The sequence below is a fragment of the Pteropus alecto genome, unplaced genomic scaffold (assembly GCF_000325575.1).
Source record: "Pteropus alecto unplaced genomic scaffold, ASM32557v1 scaffold121, whole genome shotgun sequence".
NCBI lineage: Eukaryota > Metazoa > Chordata > Mammalia > Chiroptera > Pteropodidae > Pteropus > Pteropus alecto.
In genome coordinates, this window is record NW_006434369.1 from 7,140,199 (window position 1) to 7,163,131 (window position 22,933).

Genomic DNA, 22,933 nt, shown 5'->3' on the forward strand with positions numbered 1-22,933 from the left:
AAAGAGGAAAGGCAAACCTCTTTCACTAAAGAAAATAAAAAAAATAGAAATCTTAGAGGTAGCCCATTTGGTTAATACATGTATTCTTAGATGATATAAATTTCAAGCAATGAATAACAAGTAGCTAAGAAGTACAAAAGAATAGTTCATTTTAAACGTAGAAATGAAAAGGATTCTCAGGGCACAGATGAAGACAATGAGAAACTGCCAAAAGTTACAACAACAATTTTGCAAGAAGGGAAAAGATAAAAAGATGAAAACCAGCCAAACAATCAAAACATGTATTTGCTGATTGCTGATGTGGAGAAATAGTAAAAGTTGATGCTTATGAAGGCTAACTCAAGAAGACTTTTAAAGAAGGACCCATAATCTTTCAAGTTTACATAGAAATAAGAGAAAATGGTTTTTAGAGTTCCATCACACAAATCTTAACCAAATGAGCTTAGACACAGAACTTTAAAAAAAAAATAGAGGCAAAGAGATTAGGGAGAATTTATTCAGTAGAGGTTTGTCTGGGTTTATATTCAAGGTATATAAAGGACTGGATGATCAAAATTTTAAATTATTATGTGTTTTATTTGGGAATACAAACTGAAACACAAACGATTATACATATATATCTATAACACAAGCATATGCTAATAGTCTACATGTATTTGTATATAAGTAGAATCAACTTTTAAATACCCATAATAATGCCTAATATTTATTGAGTACTTACTATTCCGTAGACTGTTTTGAACATTGTACATCTGTTATTCATTACAATTACACTATTATGGGGGTACTCAACCCCAACACCCCACTTTACAGATGAGAAAACTAAGGCACGAAAGTTCAAGTCCAAATTCCTAGGGTTGGTTAGTGTTAGAGGTAGTCATGTTTGTCACCACGACTCCATGAAATGTCAGTTAATTAAAAAAAATTATACCGGGAATAGGTTTAACATTTATATTTGAATATAGCTTTGCCTGCTGTTCTGAGACAATTTACTTCAAAATACAATAGTGGAGCCCAAATTGAAATAAAATTAAAAGGCAGAACTATTCATTCAGGAGGAACTATTTCTTTTTTTTCATGGCTAGAGAGAAACTACGTCACATCTTAGAAGGATGCAAAACATCAGTTTAAAGTAAAATAGGCTATCTCAGCAAGATTTCTGTTTAATTCTTGACCTTAGCTGATGCCCAAGCCCTAGCACTGTGTGCGCTGTCTATGGTGTTCAGCTTCATTACTTTCATCTATGCATTGACAATTTGAAGGCACCTTGTGACTTTGATCTGTACAGTTCTGCTTTTGCTTCTCCCATGTAGGCACCGACATCTTGTAGAAACGTGGACCCCCTAAGCCATTGTATTAGTTAGGAATGCATTTGGCCCCAAGTAACAAAAAATCCAGCTCACAGTAGCTTAAACAAATAAGGGTTTATTTTTCTCGTGTAGTGAGAAGTCTGGAGTGAGGCAGCTGCCTGTGTTGGTTTAGCTGCTCAACTTTATCGGAGTTGGAGTCTGCACTACTCTTGGCCTTTCCTTCATGTTTGCGATATGGCAGTTGCAGCTGCAAACTTTCCAGGCAGGCAACATGGGGAATAGGCAGCACCAGCCATATATGTTTATTTATCAGTACAGCAAATCTTAGAAGACCTTGTTCTCTTCCCTTTTCCCTCTGTCCTCCAAGGACTTAGCTGGGACTGGATCACTACTGGCTGTAAAGCAAGCTGAGAATGTGTTTGGGCTGCAAGGGAGAAGAAAATTGGATATGAATGTTGAGTGACTAATCTATGGAGTGCGCCCTAGCATCTCAACAGACCTTCTAATTTAAGGAATAGCCTGAATTACAGATTTGTGTAATAGATAATCAAATAACTTTCAAACTCATTCAAACAAATGGGGCTAAATCATATATTTTTTCTTTTATAATCCTTTTATAACATGTAGTTTGATCTCTTAAACATTTGACCCTAAAATTTTATTTAAAATATTCATTTTCATTGTCATGAAGAAATAACTTCTTAAGCAAGGGTAAACTTTAATTCAGTTTTTTTTTTTTTGCAAGTGATTGATAAGAGTCCATCATTTATTTTCACTGCCCCAGTCACAAGCTCTCCCTCTGTCCCCACTCCTGCCTGCCATGGAGAGTGCCCTCGCACGCTTCCCCACCCTCTCTGCGCCTCACCACTCTCCCTTACTTGGCTGCCAGTCCAGCTGCCTTAGAATGTTAGAAAGGTGACATTTTCAGTTTTCTTCCTGTCCAGCAGTAGGGTATAGGACAGGCAGCCTTAAGTGCTGCTTTCTGCGCAAATGTTTTTGATTACAAATACCTAACTAGGTTTGAAATGTTTTATAGAATAAGACAATATTTTTTCAACGAACTTTAAAATAAATGTAGAGTTTTGTTGTTTGTTTCCACCTCCCCGCTCTCTCATCCCTGTTTGCACACCCTCCCCCTCAACCCCTAACAAATTCCAAAATGTTGGATTTCAAACTAGTGGGATTTTACCCCACCGTTTGAACAATGTTTACTTCTGCATCTATGTTCACTTGGATGAGATTTTCAGAGCAGAACTCAAATAAAATTACTGTTTTCATGGAACTTTTTAAAACTTAGCATTAACTATTATTATATTTCATTTTTTCTTACTAGTATGCATTCTTGAAACATAAAATGCATTTAAGACAAATGCAGCTTAATTTTCAATATGAAAATTAACATGTTAGGGAAGTTATGTTTCTACAAAAATTTAGTCTGTAAAATAAGAGGAAAAGTTAAAGTAAGTTGTGGAAAACAAGCAAATAATACTTTTTAAGGATAATTAATAATGAAGAGGAAGAGAGAAATGGAGAACACAGCCTCCAACTGTTGAAAGTAGATTCTCTTTCAGAGGCAGGTTATGGGTCAAGGGGCCACGTATTTATCATCCATGCTGAGACAGTTTGAAAGTGAAAAGGACACAATTAATAATTATGCCAGGATGAGAGGCAGAAATTGGCACAGTTTCAGGCAAAGCAGGATAGATACTCACTTTAATTGAATTTAGGTTTGAATCTAGGCTCAAAAATTATGGATTCATTAATCATGAGAAACTTTTATCATGTGTATCATGTCTTTCAGAAATGTTTGATTTTGTCCGGTTTTGTATTATATGTGTAGTTTGAAAAAAGTCAATAAAGATTTTAAAAATATGGACAATGTAAGATTTGTACTTTAAAAGTATTCAGAAACTAAAAACCATTTTTTAAATCAGTGCTATGATTTCATGAAGCAAACTGCCAGTTGACGGCAGTTTCAGCATTTTACTTTCGTAGCTTATTTTTAGTCATTCATTTAGTTTGAGTAATATTTATTAAACTCAGGTTATTGATCAGATACTATATTACTGTGTCCCTTAATCCTTATAATTGCTCTATGAAGTAAGTATTAGTCAATTAAAAAAAAAAATTTACCTCTGCGAGGGTAAGCGACTTGCCCAAAATCACATGGCTGGCAAGTAGTAGAGCTTAGATTCAAATGCCAAGTCCAGTGCTTTCCCCTTGTTATATAACTATTTTGAATATTAACATGGGTTATCTTTACACTCTTAACTATATGCTATACTCTCAAGTGTGTTTTTGATTACATTTCAGGACCAAATTATTTCCATAGGAATACATCTCTAATTTTATGATGGTATCAGTGGGAAAATAAAAGAGGCGGTATGGGATTTTGCTTTACTGCTGGCTCCATGGGAGAAATGTTAAAATTATAAGCCTAGGATTTGAAGACCAAAAAAAAAAAAAAAAAAAGTCAGCAGTGCTAAAGCACTATTTTTATCAATATAAGATATTTGAATGTAGAAAAGCACCTGTGTATCTCACAAGATTTCTGAGAATCCTGAACTGTGCCACAATGCCGGTCATTCATTGTAGAGTAGCTGAGATGTAAGAAGAAACATCCTAAACCTACCAGAGTTTCATTTATTGCTCAAGTCCCAGAGCTATTGTTCTAAGTGACCTAACTTATAAAGAAAGCACAGTATGAGATTTAAGGATAAAAATCTCATGTCTTTTTTACACATTTAGATATAAAATAATTTTATAAAATTCCAGGTCAATTTATCCAGTACAAAGTAAAGATGCCAGAAATAAATAACAGCTGTTTAACTATGTACAACAACATTGCACAACTGTTCAGGACAGGAGGCACAGATGAATTATGCTGATAGGCTGTGAAGTGGCAACATTATTTGTGCCTTTTCTTTTAGCCATCAGTCTTGAGTTCTCCATTACCCACTCCTTTTAAATGATTCTATTGAAAAATGCAAAATAGCTTAATCCATTCATTTTCCTTAAGTTCCCTTAAAATAAAACACCAGAGCTGTAATTTGCTAATCATATTTCATCATTCACGACAATCACCACATAGAGTTATGGTTAGTGAAATCACTAAGCGTCTGCGTGGCTGTTATTGTATGAAGGCCCATTTGGCAATGGAAAAATGTGTTGATCAAGAGCGATTCATAGCATCACAGATTTCATACAGAAATGTAGGTCCTGGTAGAGATTTATTTTTATCCTATAGCAGCTCTCAATTTTCTATGACAATAACGACCACTATTGACTTACATGTTCAAAACAGTGAATTAATTCATTCATTTGGGTGAATGGCGTGGAGTTGGATAAAAATGAAACTCTTCCTTTTATCTGAGTCAGTAAGGTGGCTCCAATTCCAGTGGAAAATGTCTCCGTTGGTGACTTAGCAATGGTTCAGCTGATTGGCATAGTTACTGAGCAGTCTGGACCACATGATTCTTCATACATGACTGTTCTATCATGTTGATTCTGTAGTCGAGTATTGCCAAGAATCCATTCACTTATTCAGAGGAAAAAGTACTATTTATGAGCAAAACCGTTTTGCTGAATGTTTCAAAAACACATAATTTATTTCATTTAATCTCTCAACAGCTTTAAGAGGTATTATTATTTTAATGTTAAAAGGAAGCTGAGACTCAGGTTAAAAAAATCACCTGCTAAAGTCATACAACTAATAAATAGCTGAACTAAGTTCGATTTCAGGTCATTGGTCTCCAAGTTCATTGTTGTCTTCTTTAGATTACACTACTTAGTAGCTGAGAATACAAAAAAAAATTCTTGTGGATGGATGGTTGGCTCAAAAGCAGTCAAGAGATATAAACTTTAATTAGCAGGCATGAAGAAGTAGGGATAACAAATTGTGTCATTTCAGAATTCCCATTAAAAGTGTGAGCTCTTGGTGGTAACTTGTCCAAATCTTCTCTTTTAGGTGTTTATTTTTTGTCTTCTCCAACTGTCTATCAGCTCACTGGCATACCAAACCCCCATTGTAGTATAGGAGACTCATTTTTCAAACAGAGATGTTTAGAAGTACATATTTCAGATTTTAACCTTATTGTGTAGACAACCATAAGGCTGTGCTGTCTCAGAGTCTCCATTTTAGATCTTATTTAGTTCCTCCTTCTTCTTCCTCCTATGACTATTCTCATGTAATACTAGAACTTGTGGAAGTAATAAATGGAAACATGAGTCTCTCCTGACAGAGAAGTCCTTTCTGGTATGACATCAAATTCTCTACCCTAGTGCCTGAGTTTGTGTCTCATCTCTGTCCCTTAATAGCTGAGTAGCTTGGCCTGCCCACTTTTTCTCTCTAAGCTTTGCTGAAAAATAGCCAGCCTTAAAGGTGTCATGTGAGAAGAACTGGGATGGTATAGATGAGAACAGTCTGGAAACTATAAAATGCTCTATAGACTTTAGATATTAGGTGTCTGCCTTCTCCTTCTTATGGGGCCAGTTGCCCTGCAGATACTCCCCACAGAGTTGTCTAAAATAAATAAAGATGAAATAACATTAAGATAGTGAAAATTCTTGCCTTGGCAGAATAAGGGCTCTCTCTTTTTTTTTTTGCCCCACAATAACTTGCATCTCCCTTCCTTATAGTACTTACCTCACTGAATTGTGCATGTTTGTTTTCACAGTGCTTAACATTTAACGTGGCATACAGCACGCACTCAATAAATATTTAATATGAGTAATATTTACTGAGCATTTACTCTATACCACGGTTTTAAGCACCTTAGATATATTAATTTATTTAATCCTCATAACAATGAAATTATTCTCATTTTATCAATGATGGAATTGGGATGAGATTCAGAAATGTTAAGTAATCTGCCTAAAGTCATGTAACTCATAAATGGTGGATCTGGGGCTGTCTGGGATACGAAACAGGTCTTCTGAGTTGAGACTGTTCTTAACCACTATACTCTCTTGCCTTTAAGACACTAACACTCATCAAAAGCTGAACAATAAAGGAAAAGATAGCTAAGAGCAAAAATATTATTTCCTTTATTATTTTACATATAAACATAATTCCACCACCTAGAGGTAACTATACTTAGTATTTTTCTTCATTCTGCAAGTGATATTTTATATAGTTGAGTTTATACTATAAATGAATTTATAGCTTTTTTTTTTTTACTTTCATCATATTGTAATCATTTTTAATGATAAAAATAGCCTTGCATAAATGGGTGGATCATTATTTAGCCAAACATTCTCCCATAATTAGGCATTGTATTTTTCTTTCTTGTTTTAGGTAATTCTCTAATTAATAGCTCTGTGCAAAAATCTTTTGTATGGATCATATTTTTGTGTGATTCACAGAAAAGGATATTATTGAGATTTTTGATACACAATGCCAAATTGCTTGCTACAAAGATGATACCAATTTACACCCTCACCAGTAGGATCTGAGCCAGGCCTTAGACGTTTGAGAGGTTTTGAAGGAGGGGAGTGCAGAGATTGGAGGGTTCTGAGTTAGGAGGAGACAGGACCAGGAATCAGTGAGTTGCCTCCTTCAGAGTGTTAAGCAGTTCTGGCCTTTAATGGGTTTGCTCTTCACCCACTTAGAAGAAATGGAATGAAACAGGAGTTGCCCAAAAAGAAAATGGAATTCTATGGTTTTAGGCTTTACCTCCATTGTCTAAGAATCTGAATGTGTCTGTTCTTCCTATGTGTGGCAAGATATTAGGCCTTAGTTTATCAGTAGGATGGTGATATCGTCTTAAATATGACTAAAGAATAATGAAACACATTTCAAAGGCAAAGCAACTCATCCAGAAAATAGTCTTAGAATTGTCTCCGTGTATGTATGCATGCTCATGTATGTACATGTACTTGTGTGTAAATGGGACGGTGGTAGGGGGTGTCAATTTGAGAACAGTTGCTAGTAGGGGAAATCAATTAATCAAGGGGTCAACTTCGCCCTTTTTGCGGGTTTCCTAAGCTTATTTTGTTAGGTTTGGCGCACTGCAGTGAATTTAGAGTACCATACTGAGGTCTTTTCATTAATACCTGGGAGGCTGTCTGTAGCCTATGGCACTTCAGTAGAAGAATTAGAAATACATAATTCACCAAGTGTCTAACTTCATGTCTTGTAAAATCACAGTTTTAATTTTCCAGAAAAAGCATTTACTTTTCTCTGCCTTTATCTTGTGCTTTGAGTGTGTTTCTTGGCTTTCTCCATCTTTTTCCCCCTTCCTTTTTTTTCTCTAACTCTCTAGCAATTATGCCTTGACTGCAGGGCACTCATATTTCCATTCAGGGGCTCCATTTTTATTGTCTGTCTTCACAATTACCATGTTCACCTGTTTATATTTCTTGGCCTTTTTTTTTTTTTTTTCAAATCCCAAAGACCAAGTGTGCTTTGCTTACCTTGGTTAGCAAGAAGCAAATGACCTCTTTTGGTTTCAAAGTAGCAGACTTGGCCACAGTGGGAATGCCAGCCATAGAAGCTACAGATTATTTGCAGTAAAAAAAAAATTGTATCCTTTGACAAAGGAATAGGAATCCCCTGGAGAGAATTGGTAGCATTTTTCTTGGGCAAGTGAAAACTTTCCTTTTGGCAAGGAGCATTGTAATTAACACTTCAGAAGCAGATAAACCTAATCGGAGGGTTGGCTCCACTTAATAGCTTATGAACTTGGCACTGTTGTCTGAGTCTCATTGCTTCATCTATGAAATATAATAACATTTACCCCATAGGGTGGCTGGAAGGATTAAATGAGATAAAGCATGTAGACCACTCGGCACAAGGCCTGGCCTATGTGCTCCATAAATGTTGACTGTGATTATTTTAATCATTATTCTTATCATCATTATTTGTTTGACTCAAAATTTCTCACTTGCTCTATCCTATAGAGAGGACTCCTTTTATTTTTCCTTTCTAAATGTTACCTCTATTTTTCTGATAATCTTAACAGATGAAACAGAAGGAATATTCTTTCCCAGCAGCCAGTTAGTATGGCGATAAGAATTGCACGTTTGCTGTATTTATCCTCCTTTTGCAATTGTTTGGGAAACTGCTGTCTGTTTCCATAGATCACCTAGTTGTGTTTGATTATGGGGTTAACTGATCCATAAATGGATAAGAAAGAACATGAAGACACCAGAGAAAATATTTATGAAGAAGAAAGCATCTCAGGCATAAATATGTATCTAGCTTGTAATAGAATGGTTCAAACCAGTGCTTTGCACTGCCACCTGGATACATGGCTGAGAGCTTGCTGATACATTTTCCCTCCCACATACTCTTTCCTATGGTGCTACTATAAAAACAGTAAAATATTAATAATAAAAAGAGCCTTCTTGAAGATACAGCATGTTATGACAAGTTGTAGGGCATTAACAGCAATTCAGTGAAATGTAATTTGAGGCATATATTTTCAAAAAATCCTGCACCAAATCTATGGCATGCTTGATTCAAATCGGCTGCTGTGGTCTAACATGTCTCCTTGGATTTTTTCTTTCATTGCTCGAGTTCCCTTGCACAATTTTTTCCTTTCCTTTCCTCCCATGATCGATTTCCCGTTTGCACAAAGCATCAAATCTCTCAAAGGCTGGTTTCTTAATACTTACCAAAGCTTTCCATCTTTCTATTCTGTAATTTTAGGGGGTGGGGTAAAAAACAATTCAGCAAGTTTTTTTGTTTTGTTTTGTTTTTTAATTATCTGGAATCAAGATCTTAATTCTTAGTTCTTCTGGGTCTTACACCATTTTAAAAGATTGACAACCCACTCCCATGGGCTTTCTCCTCATGTAATGAATCAAGTAGAGGACAATAAACCTAATTTGTTAAGGTATCTGTTTTCCATGTGGGCAACTGGCCTTGCTAGCTTCTGTCGTCACAGCCGAGGGAAACGCTGGTCAGAGCCAGAAGGAGAGAGTATGAGTGGGTCCCATAAAGTCATTATCCCACCCAAGCCTCCAAGAGGGACAACTGAAAGTGCTTATCCTTAGGTAATAGTGAAATGAGTTCACTATGCAGGCTTTTAGTGGGATGAGATGAAAATAATTGTAATTTTTATAAATTTGTCTGCTGCTAACTTTTGAATACTTGGTGGTGGGGGTGGTGGGTGGGTAAGATGTTTATGTGAAAAGAGAAGATGTTTCAAACTCTTGTCATCTGGTAGGGCAGGCTAAAATGCTCTACATGAAGAGAAAACAGGTTTGGAGGAAATAATGCTGCTCCTATTTGATGGTTAAAGATGGGAAATTTTGAAGACAGACTTGAAAACAGAAATACAATCTAACCTTATTGAGCAATTACTATGCCTCAAGGACTATTCTAAGAGCTTCCTATTATATACTTATGGAGGTAAAATTCACAAAACATAAAATTAACCATTTTAAAGTGAACAATTCAGTGACATCTAATCAGATGCTCCTCTACTTATGGTGGGGTTATGTCCCAATAAGCCCATCATAAGTTGAAAATATCGTAAGTCAAAAATGCCTTTAATTCACCTAATGTACTGAACATTATAGCTTAGCCCAACTTAAATGTAAATAGAACATTTACGTCAGCATACCATTGGGCAGAATCAATCATCCAACACAATAGGTATACCATAGAGTATCAGTTGTTAACCCTTGTGGCTGTGTGCCTGACTGGGAGCATCGTGAGAGTATATCATACTGCATATCATGAACCCAGAAACAGATCAAAATTCACAATTCAAAGTACGGTTTCTATTAAACACGTATCGCTTTCACACCATCGTAAAGTTGAAAAGTTGTGAGTGGCACCAGTGTAAGTTGTAAGTTGGGGACCATCTGTGCATTCACAATGTTGTGCAGCCACTGCCTCTATCTAGTTCCAGAATATTTTCATCACCTTGAGAGGAAACCCTGTACCTATTGTATTAAGTTTTCTAGGGCTGCTGTAACAAAGCGCCATAAACTAGGTGGCTTAAAACAATAGAAATGAAGCTAAGCAGAGTTGGGCCTGGTTAGTACTTGGATGGGAGACCACCTAGGAAGACCAGGTGCTGTAGGTGTAAAAAAACGAAAATAAAAAAATAAGGGATTGTAAGCTGACAAGGTCCTTGCAATCTGAGAGGTCAACAAAGGGTTGCCTCACCAAAAACAAAACAAAACACAACACAACACAACAATAGAAATGTATTGTCTTTGGATTCTGCAGGCTAGAACTCTGAAATCGGTGTCTGCAGTGTCTGCTTCTTCTGAGACTCTGAGTAGAATCCTCTCTTGCCTCTTCCAACTTCTGGTACCTCCAGCAATCCTCGGTTTTCCTTGGCTTCCAGCTGTATCATCTCAATCTTTGCCTCTACCTTCAAACAGTGTTCCTTATGTGTGTCTTCACATTGTCTTTCCTCTATCTGCCTCTGTGCCCCAAATTTCCCCTCTTTATAAGGGTATGTCAGATATTGGATTAGATGTACCCCAATCACTTCATTTTGACTTGATTACCTCTGTAAAAAAACCTTATCTCCAATAAGTTCCCAATTTGAGGTACTTGGGATTAAGACTTCAATATATCTTTCTGGGGGAACTCACTTCACTCTATAATACCCATTAAGCAGTTATTCCTCATTCCTTTCTCCCCCAGCCCCTGGCAACCACCAATCTACTTTCTGTTTCTATGGATTAACTCACTCTGGACATTTCATATAAATGAAATCATACAATATATGACCTTTCATGTGCGGCTTCTTTCACGTAGTATAATGCTTTTGAGATTCATCATTGTTGTAGCATGTGTCAGTACTTCTGACATTTCTTTTTGTAGATGAATAATATTATACATGTTTTTCAAATGAAGAAATAAGGCACATAAAGGTTAAATAATACATCCAAGATCACACAAGCAGGAGATATTGGAGGTGGGAATTGAACCTAGAAGACTGCTTGAAAAGCCTGTATGTCCTCAAGGAATATGCCCCTGCTGAGCACAGAGGAAAATGAGCCTTAGAAAAGAGTTCGGGCCAGCAACGAGGAGTGGAAATGGTGGGTGCAACATGTCCAAGGGCCTTTTAAAATTGGTGCTTAATATTCAGTTTTAAGTTCCTTCTTATTCTGTTTGCAGCTCCCTTCTCCCTTTTGCCCAAACTTTCGGTAAACTCTCCTCACTTGACTGTTTTGTATTATGTTTTGAGGAAACACAAAAGGCAGCATCCAGAGTGGAGATAGGAATTCGGAGTAAAAGATAACCTGGAAAATGTAAGTCCTGGGCATTTTGTAAATTCACGGATTATCCAACTAAGCTATTTTATTGAAGAATTAAGGGAAATAAGTATCCCAGGGGGCTGTATGTTTGGAGACAGGCTCACATAACTTTATGTGATCAGCTCGATGTTATGCGGAAGCTCCGATGTATCAAAAATCATCTTGTTGCCCTCACCCAAAACCACCACATCCTCTTAACACCACCTTGGATGAGTGAATGCCAAAGTGGTGTGTGCCACAAGAGATGTAAGAATTGTTCCTTCACTAGATCAGTTCCAGAAACTTGAAAAATTATAAGAGCCAACTTGCCAATCCAGAGAGATGTGGTTCTCCACAAGCAAATCAAGACTAGATTTTGACAACTCGCATGTGCTCCTTTTGGGAATTAAGGCCGTATATTTGTTTCCTTAGGGCTGCTTCGAACAGCAGAAACTTATTCTTGCACAATTCTGGAGGCTAGATTAGTTGTCAGCAAGATTGATTTCTTCTGGAGGGCTCTGAAGGAGAGCCTGTTATGCCTGGACATGAGTGGCCAGGGATAATTAACTCTCGGTCTAAGTATTCAGTGATGGGAGAAGTATTCAAATTCTGCTGTCCCTGCTGGCAACTTGGGTTACAAGCCTCAGCCTGTGTGAAATCCTGGGGCCACTAGAACATAGAGTCTTCACAGTCAGAGGAAACATGAGATGTGTTGGGTTTGGTGATTGTGAAATGTTTGCTGGAACAGTCAGTCCTCCATGGAGTGCGGAGAATGGTCTAAATGATCTTGCAGTTGCTACCTCAGTGGATTGTTGTCTACTGCATAATACAAATCTATAATCTATGTTTTTACCTTGTTATGTGATTGAAGGGGACAGAAGTTTTGCCACCCTAAAGCTGCCTTTTGGGATGTTGATTTTAAGCTGGTTATTAAGCCCCCAAAGAGATTCAGATAAAAAAAAAAAAAAAAACCGGCTTCTAGAAGGAAAACTTAGCATAATCACCTTAGCATTAGACAGGAAGACTCCAAGCCTCTTGACTAGATCCACCCCATGTCTCATTGCTTCCAGGTTGCCTAGCAAAAATTTACCTGCCTTGTGTGTTCCCATCTTCCTCAATTAACTGCAGATCACCCATTCTCATTTTCGAAATCTCAGGCTCCTATTTCTCCTTTTCTCCTTTGTCTAAAATGACATATATACCAAAATTTACCTCACTGTTTTGGAGAATTTTCATGCTATGTAAATTCCCTATGCACATGTATTAAAATGTGATTTTTCTCTTGTTAATCTGTCTTTGTTAATATGATTATTAGCCCAGCTAAAAGAACTCAGAAGGTTGGAGAAAAAGTATTATTTTTTTAGCCTTACATAATAATACTGTTTTCTTTTCTTTTTTTTTTCTTTTTGTATTGATCTAAAAAAAAATGGATGTTTAGTAAAAAATTAAGTCCTAAATATCTTTTGATGGAGAATGTTGGTGATAAATGTGAAATGAGCCCAAATGCTTGTTAACATTTGCCATGTACACTGAGGGCTGTGGTGATATCACTGACCACAGATAAAGCCAGAAAACAAAGTTTTATAAAAAATGCATTGCTGACTATTTTTAAAATTAGCTATTTTAAGACAATTATGCCTCGTGATGATGATTTCACATATGCGGCATATATGTTCTTTATCACATTGGTAAGTATGATTCATCAGTGAGGTAAGATGATTATTCTTCCAAGTTAATTTTGCTTAATTTTGATCTCATTTTTTCTTATGCACATAGGAAAAGTAAAGTGATAATTATCAGTGGGATGTCTCCATTAGCTGAAGAATATCACAAATAGTTAGATGATGCAGCTTTATATCAGTTTCTTCAAGAGAAACCAGCTAATTTAAATAATAGGTTTTTTTTCCCCCCTCCATCCAATTTATGAACTCAGAGTAAAGCTTCTGGAAGTTCACTTTGTCATAGATATAGCATCTGACATTCTTGGAGTGTATCACTTCACTTAAGAACTATTCAACAATGGAGATGGTGGTAGAACTACACATACAGATTTTAGTGGAGCACAGGATCATGGCAAAATGGCATTATTACTAAATTCAGAACTCTGTGGAGCAGAAATGTATTAGAAATTAGATGTAGTATGTTTAAGTTCATAAGCATCCAAATGAGCTGTGATAATCTACCAACAAAATTGAAGCTATAATCGACAGAAATAAATATTTTTATTTATCCATAGAGAAATTCAACTACAAAATATTTGAGGTAAAGATTATGTCGAGTAAAAAAAAAGTGCTTCAGCCTGGCATATGCACTTTTTTTCCTGTGTGTCCTTAGATTTTAGAAATGTTTGAGCCTTAACGGGCTACTTTAGAAATCAACTCAAGTGTTTTACAACATATATTGGCCTTTTACTTTTTTTGTTTTTAACAAATGAGTCCTCTAAATTTTGTTTACATTTTGTTCAAAATCTATTGGTAATCTTTAATCTCAGATATTTAAAGACTGGTGAGGTAAAAGACTGCAGCTCTGAAAGCTTTTAGGAAAATGTAGTTATTGAAAACAAAACTTGTATTTACAAAACCAGAGAAAGAACTGAACATATTAAATAACGTAAATTTGAGAGTAAATAATTATGCTTTGAGGTATCTTACTTATAAAAAGAATATTTCATGGGGCTTTTACATTCATTTGGGTGACTTTGTATTCTGTACTAAAATGAAATTGAGAAGGTCTAAGATTTTTGGAGCATTTAAATTTGGCAAAACATTAAAAAATTATAGAGACAGCTTATTTGATGAGTTTTACCTCGTAAAATATTTGTCAAAAAAGTTTCTCTGAGTGGAGACAAAAGGATGGTACCTGTGATAATATTCGTTCTGAAATACTAATACATTTCTATGAAAACAACCTTAGAATTGAGGATATCTTCTATTTATCAGAATTAGTTCTTCCCTTACCAGGTATCTTAGCACCTGTAGGAAGAATATTTTCTTAATTAAAAATACTATGGTGAACTGAGAAGAGTCAATTGAAAGTGTTAACAATTTCAAATTTAAAAACTATAGAAGGCAGCTTTGAAGAAGATTGCAGGCAATTTTGTGAAAAAATAAAATATATGCATTAAAAATATGTAGTATTATATATAAATATGACTCCAGAACTGGTTGCAATAAATATTTATGAACCAAGAAGAATATTTAGCCTACATTATTTTTAACTGTTCAGATAAATGAATCTAAATAACAACAATTTCTGCTTTAATGTACATTGTTTTTTATTTTTAGAAATGATTTTATTGTCAAAAATAATTTTTGATAAGAGGTAGTTTATAGACCTACCATTATAATAAAACCAACTTTTCAATCTATTAATGCATACTTAAATAATTATATATTTTAATTCATTTTTCTCTCTTTAACTTTCAAAATTGTCCCAGTGTGGATAATAAGTTATATAGTCATGTAGTTAAAACAGATGTCTATTTTGAGTGTGTTTTTTTTTTAATCCTATTGCCTCATTTATGACTTTGGATGATGTTCCACAGTCATTTATCTACTTCCAGACTCCTGAATGCCAAGAAAAGACTGCCTATTAATTCCTTGATTAGAAAAGGATATACCTTGAGAACTCGATGGCTTGTCTCACTCCTTCTTTAGCTCACTTTGACTTATCTTTCCCCACAACTGTACAGTAACAGCGACTTCCATCTCTTACTCAGGTCACTGCAGTCACTTAGTAAGCATTTAAAAATTGTTTATTTTATTTTGACAATTATGTTCCATTTATTTTATATCTTTAACAAATCATTTTACTGTTTATTTACATTACAGTATATAGTTCCTATATATGTCGAAGGAAAATGTAATTCTTTCAGTATTATACTATACACAAACATACTCACTAATGAGTTCATTAAGAGTCAAATAACTAGGTAATTGGTGTTTTAAGTGCCATATATCATGCAGAAATCCACAGTGGGTTGTTTTATAGGTGATTAAGGGATATAGGTAATAAAGGGAACACATTACTTTTTTCCCTGTAGTGTAATAGAATATGTGCTCCTGCTATCCAAAAATTCCCTATCCACTGGAATTTCAGAAAAGAATAAAACTTTCAGATAACAAGGGCCACCTATATTTAATGAGTGACTTTTTTTATTTGTTATTTTTTCCAGCTTTCTTGAGATATAATTGACATATAACATTGCATAAGTCTAAGGTGTATAATAATGTGTTGATACGATACACTTCTATATTGCATAATGATCACCACCACAGCCTTAGCTAACATTCTCGTCACAATGAATGAGTTTTTAAAATGCCAGGCACTCTTTTAGGCCCTGTGGGTTTAACAGCGAACACACTAGACAAAGTCTGTCCTTATAGAGCTTACCTTTGGTATGGGGAGAAGGACACTAAAATAAATAATACAAAATGTGTCAGGTGGAAATGCATGCTTAAGGAGAAAATGTGTCAGGTGGAAATGCATGCTAAGGAAACACAGACAGATGAGGAAGGTGCTATCTTATTGAGTAAGAGTAAGTCTTTTTGGTGCAGTGCAGAGGCTAGAATAAATGGTTGAAGCAAGCCATTTGGATATCTGAGGGCAAGAAGGCCAGATGAGGCTAGGGAGATGCCTGTCGAGTTTGAGGAAAAGTAGAGGGGCCAGCGAGAGGGTCTGGGGAGGAGGGAGCCATGGGGAGAGATGGAGAGAGAACGGAGAGACTAGGGGGAGAGGAGAGCTTGGAGGACTTTGAAGTCCTGAGTAAGGACTTTGGATTTTATCTTCAGTGAGAGTGGAAGCGACTGAAAGTTTTACGGAGAGGAATGCCATACGGAGGCTTATGTTTGTTTGCAAAAGATCATTCTGGCTATGGTATAGAAAAAAAAATACTCTGCGTGTGTGTGTGTGTGTGTGTGTGTGTGTGTGTGTGTAACAGAGAACAGAGATATAGAAGCAAGGAGACCAGTAAGAAGGCTCTTGCAATGGTCCAGATAACACACAATCAATACTTAGACTGGGGTAGTAGCACTGGGGTGGTAAGAAACAGTAAGTTCTAGAAATAGTTTGAGGGCAAAGCTGATATGATTTGTGCTGAATTGGAGGTGGGAGAAACTTGAAACATTCTAGCTCAGATATTAGGAAGAAAAGAGTTGCCATTCACTGAGCTGGGGGAAAATGGGAGAGAAGCAGGTTTGAATAGGGTGGAGTGAGGGAGTCAGAAGTTGTGTTCAAATTGTTAAATTGGAAATGGCTCTAAGACAGCCAGGTCGATTACTTCTCTCTCTGAGCCCGGTTACTTCACCAAGAGATAGAAGCTGTTAGTAATACTTACCTACCCCACAACAAGATCACTGTGAGGACTGAAAGAGTTAAACTCCTTTGCCAGAGCTCGTAGTAGCTGCTCAAATGTTATTGTCATGAATATCTTTGATGAATTCATGTTTTCTGAGAAAATTCATACACAAAGGAAGTACCACAGCCTTGAGTGCAATTAAGTCCATCCCTAGAGTCTTAGAATTAGAGCCGAAGTGATCTTCAATCATCGCTAATTCAAACCTTCAGTCTACAGATAAGAAGACTGATGGACGCCAGGGAGCTTTGTGGCAAATCCAGAACCCAGGTCTGGAACCCAGGGCTGCTGCCCTGAAGCCTGTAATCTTTCTATTACATACTGCTTCCACGGGACGTGACTTTTTTTCCCCCGGGGTCTCGATGAAGGCTGTTTGCTAAAAATTCAAGATGATTTAATGTTCAGCAAGGCTTCTTCTCACAGTTTTAATCTTTAGAGAGCAGGGAGGGTGATCAGACCTAAAGAGAAGGCATCTTGGGCGAGGGTCTCATCATGTTTAGAAGAGTAAGATGTGGGAGGTCACAACCTTCAGGTGACAAGGCCTCAGGAACATGAGCCTGGCTTGTCTGGTGAGGGTGATTCAATCCAAGAGGCTCTTTTCTTTTGTGAAAATATCACAGGATCAAGCTTCCTGCGTCACGTGGCCCTGTTCTGCTAGGGGGAATGGAGGACAAGATAGATTTATCTACTGTAAAGCTGATACCTCTGGAATTGTAGATGTTTCTGGGACTCTGCATTTCATTGTTATCTGAGAGGTTCCTTTTCTCCCCGTCTCACCACATCTCCCCTTGCCCTCTACCCCGCCCGCTCCCACCCCAACTTCCAGGTTAATACTGCTCTCAGAAATTACACATGTCTGATCTTTTCCATTCATCTTGAGATGCTGATTAATATATAATTTATTCCTGAGCCCTTTTGAGAGTCTGAAGTTTCTGCGGAAAGACCTGGATCCTTTCCCATTAAGGCTCACAGCAGCTGAGTGCTGGCGAGTGGAGGGCTTTGGCGTTCTCAGGGCCTCTCACTCTTCCTAGTATGGGCACTTTCCACTAGCAGCTGAACCAGAAGAAATGACCAACCTTTCCCCTGGCCCATGAGAATATGCCCTCAGCCAACAACACTGATGATCAAGAGGTTCTCCCACCTGACGCTCCGCTTTGTGGTTTAGCCCAGAGCATCTTGAGGCGCAGGGGAGGCGGCTGGGCAGCAAGCCTTAGGTAGTGCAGGTTGGGTGGGAGCGAGCAGAGGGGCTTGATTCTGTTCAGAGCCTGCGGCAGGTTCCCTGCCCAGTATCCACTCTACCCCGCTCCATTGGTAACAAATGATAATTTTGTTTGTAGCAGAAATGTCACAAATTCCTAATGAGCCAATGAGATGGAAGAGAAGCCTTTAGAATAAAATCGGCTTGGGGGAAAGCTATTGTTTTTGTGATAAAAAGGCTCTAGGTCTGGAATAGGAATTTCGATCTTGTAAGTGTGAAAGTCTCATTCTAAAGGTAGTAAAGCAGAAAGACACAGGAGCTTGGGACTGCTGACACCGCAAATGTGCTGTACCAGTTCTTCGCTTGGATCTATTGTTAGAAAAAAAAAATCATCTCCATTTGACTAAGCTGGTGTATCAGGGTTTTGGTACATGCAGCTGAAAGTAGGCCTCACTGCAGACTGCACTTCACCCCTTCGGGTGGAAGCATGGCTCTGTCACTTACCTGTCACGGAGCCTTAGGAATTGCACTTCAACTCTCTGAGCTTCAGTTTCCCCATTTCTAAAACAGGGACAATAACATCTTCCCTGCAGGGGTGGGTCCTGAGAGAATCCCAGGGACTTTGAAAGTGCTGCACATGTGTGAGCTCACTGCTGTTGTGGTTGGTAGGCACTGGGCTCTGCCCCTCTTGGGGGAGGGGGAGTAGTGTGGTTTGACATGGTAGGTAAGGAAGGAAGGAGCAGTGGAGGTGGAGGGAGTTATATCTCAGGCGTAATCGATCAACAGGCTGAGAGGTAAAAATATCTCCAAGGACAGGTCCACCCAGTTCAGCCACCAGGAAGCAGAACCCAAGGTGTGAACTTGCCCATCACCATCTCATTTGAAATGAAGTTCTCTTAGGTAGGTGTCTCTTGCTGAGGCAGGAAATCGGGGCCTGCTTGTGGGGGGGCCCAGTGTGCAGATCTGAACGTCTGAGTGGCTGCAGCGGGTGAGGAGTAAGGGCCCTATGGCTGTAGGTCCTTATGCATATGAAGATGATGAAAGAATTGTGTGTGTGTGTGTGTGTGTGTGTGTGTGTGTGTACGCATGTGCCATGCCAGGCCTTGGGCAGTTGCAGGTCTGAAAGTGATCTTTTAAAAATGAAAATCTAACTTTTTATTTTCCTGTTTTGAAAACTCTTCACTGCTCTTATATATATACCCAAGAGGAGAATTGGGGATTGACAGCTAAGGGGTCTTTTTGGGGTAATGAAAAAGTTCCAAAATTGTTTGTGGTGATGGGTGCAAAACTCCATGAATACACAAGCCATTGAATTGAGTACTGTAAATGGATGAAACATATAGTACTTGAATTATGTCTCGATAAAGTTGTAAACAATATAATGCTTTGTTAGTTTCTTATTGCCAACAGGATTAAGGTTCTTCCATAATTGTCTTCTGTTGGCTGCTCTGGTCTGACTTTCTGACCAGCATCTGTTTACCCAGGCACATCTTTCTCTCCAGCCACAGGGAATATCTGTATTCTCCTGGCTGCGTCATACAGCTTCATGCCTCTGGGTCAAGGTGCTTGTTGGAATACTAGCTCTGGTTCTGCAAAATGAAGCTCCACTAACGTTTCTTCAGGAGAGACTCTCCTGATATTGATTGCTCCCCATGCCATTTATTCACTTAACTGTTGTCTCCCCTGCTAAACTACAGGCAACTTGAAGGCAGGGACCATGTTGTGTTTGACATCATCTCTCCAGTCAACAGCATTCCAGGAGGTGTGAGGAGTGTGTGTGGGAGGACCGTTTGGGCAGGGAGGAGTTTTCATCCTGGCTTTGTTTAGGGTTGCTCTCACATGGTGATGAGAAAAAGCAGACTGATAGTCTTACCAGGTTTTATGTTTTCTATAGATAATGTGCGCCTTGTTACTTTGCACTGGGGCTGACCACTCCCACCCTTCTTACATTGGTAAGTATTTAATGCAGTGCCTTGTACATAGTAGATACTTTATAAATGAGTCAAGGTGGCTGGATGCAGACACCAGACAAAGGCTGGGAAGGAAGGATTGCTCTAGAAAATCACCAGAACAAAGGGATGCTTGACAGACCACACCAGCAGGAGAGGCTTAGGACCTGGAGGGGATCCAGGGACCCAAGGAAGCTGGAAGATTTGATGGAGTATTTAACAAATCCAGGAACAAGAGGCAGATAGAAAGATGTATGGTGACTATTGCTATATCAAATTTTCCCCATATGACTTTTCTTCAGCAGCTTTTCCTGTAGGTCTGTCCCAGTATTTTCATTGGTTCTCCCTTCCGGGTGCTTCTTCCCTCTCATCAGCTAAAAAGATTCATGTTGGCAAATATTCTATCTCTGGGCCTCTAAGAAAATCAACTACCTTCACATATCATAATTCTCAAATATTGAACACCAACTACGTTTCTGGCACAGAACTAGTCACTTATTGTAGGTCAGGCACAGAACTATGCACTGTAAATGTATTACCTCATGCCATTTGTTAATGAAATCAATGAGTATGTTAAATAGGGTAACATTAGCTATTGTACCAAACAACACTAAAATCTCTGTGGGTTAACACAAGGTTATTTTTTGTTCATATCACAGTCCAATGTGGCTTGTGTCTGTGTGTCTGTGTGTATATGTGTATGTGTATATGCAGGTGTTTGTGTCTCTGTGTGTGATTGTGTGTGTGTGTGTGGGTGTGTGGGTGTGTGTGTGAGTACATGTATGAATGTTGGGCTGGGGAACTCTGCTCTTTGTGGTCTCTTAGGGACCCAGAATCCTTCATCTAGTGGCTCCACTTTCTGTAGGACCTCTGAGTTCTCTGCTAGATTTTTGCATCCAGTTGGCTAAGGAGGAAGAGACAATGCCTGAAAGATTGTGGGAAAGATCTCAGAGGCTAGGCCTGGGGGTGGCGTTCAACCCTTCTATCCATGTCCCATTAACCAGAGCTCATTCATATGGATACTGCAGGCAATGCTGGGAAATGTTGTTTAGCTTTGTGCCTAGAGAGAAAATGAACTAGACTTGAGGGACAGGTATTATTGTCACTATTTCATGAATTGGCTACTATTAGCCATCTTATAGCCGAACGATGAGCTTTTCCCTGAGAGAAACATTGTCTTCTGCTGTTTTAAAGCCCCCTGAACCTTGCACAGGTTGTGACATGTAGGAAGTACTCAACATATCCCTGTTGTGTTGGATTGAACTGGAGAAGCTAAACCTTGCAGCGGAGTGGTGAACATTTCTAAATACATTGTCACTTCTCTGACACTTTCTGGTTTCCTGCCTTAGCTGGCAGGCCGTCCCCTCAGGTTGGAAGTCGACAGCTGGAATCCCTGCTCCTACCCTATGCTGATGTCACACAGTGAGGCTCTTCCTTGCTAGGATGGCAGCCTTACATCCTGTGGAATACTCCTTTTCTGTAGTATCTTCGGTGGGATAAGAAAAGTCTAAGGATACTGAAAAGAACACAAGCGTCATGGAGGAGGAGAAGTGGGAATGGCTCTTTTGAACTTGATAGTTCTTTCTCTTTAAGGAGAAAGATAGATGATTATCCCAAAGCAGAATATTGTCTGCATGTAAAGAACCGATTGCTTTAGATGGCTGATTTTCCCCGCTTCCTTACACCAGGCAAACTCAAGCCTGAGTTAAGTGGAGGGTGTTCCACCATCACCTTCTTATTCCTCCTTTGCCATATACTAGATATTATGTATATCCTTTAGGGATAGTCTCTTCTTTTTCTTCCTGGGTCTTTTTCCTGGGGAAAAGAACTCACGAAATTTCCTGTTGTTCCTCACCCAAACCCTTGACTCGGCAAGACCTAAATGGCTATTTCTTTCTTTTTCTTAAATGTGTTTTCTTTATTTCTTTTCTCCAATGACCTAATCAGTGATTATCACTGTGGATATCTGAGAATGGATACAAATAAAAGAAAGATGGTAAAGGACTATCAGAGAGGAGAAAGGGGCCCCAGAGAACAGAAATCATCAAAAACAAAGACTTGAGATATGGCTTAAAGAGCTTCATCATTATTAATTTAGGGAGTTTAGAGAGGGTTGGCGATAAGAAAAGGGCAGTAAAAAAAATTCTACTGATGAGCCTGCCAAGCGTGTGAAGGTTGCCCAATCCTCTGAGAGCCAGAATGATTACAGGCCTTTCATTTCCTTTGTTTTTCCACTGGGGCCTGTGAGAGTGTATTGTGTAGGCAACAGACCCCGAGAGGCAGACAGTGGAGAGCAGGCCTACAGCGGATGGCCTCTCCTGTGGTTTGTCAGCAGGGATTGAGAGGGCTCAGCAGTGCCGGGTAGTCTAATGGGCATGTCTAATCAAATATGAAAACTATTTCATAGTGGGTCTGGCCTGGACATTGACCAATGAGAGTGGAACTACACTAGGTGCAGGCAGGCTCCTCCCGTGCCAAGCCTTGCCCATTCAGTAAAGTTGCTGAGTTGTGGGGGTGAACTACGGGTTTTAGGTGAGGGGTGGAGGCAGCCGAGGCAGTGAATGGGAAAAGGACTTGGAGAGTGGTGTTTCTATCAACCAGTATGCAGTATTTCATTATTTTAACAACTATTAAAATATAGTTGAATTTGCACCAGCTGAATTCCTGCCTTGGGAACATCGCCTCTGTAATTAGCGCTGCTGAGGTGGTGTGATGATACAGGATAGGAGCTCTTTGGGCGAACCATTCACTGGCTCTCTTGGAGAACATTAATCCGGCATTGTAGGCGACAGTTCTCAAGAATGTAAGATTCAAGAACCACCAAGGCTAGTTACCCTCGTCCTATCTGACTTTCTTCAATGTGCTTTTCCTTAGGATGCCACCTCCTTACCTCCACTCAGCCACTTCGGTCTCTTTC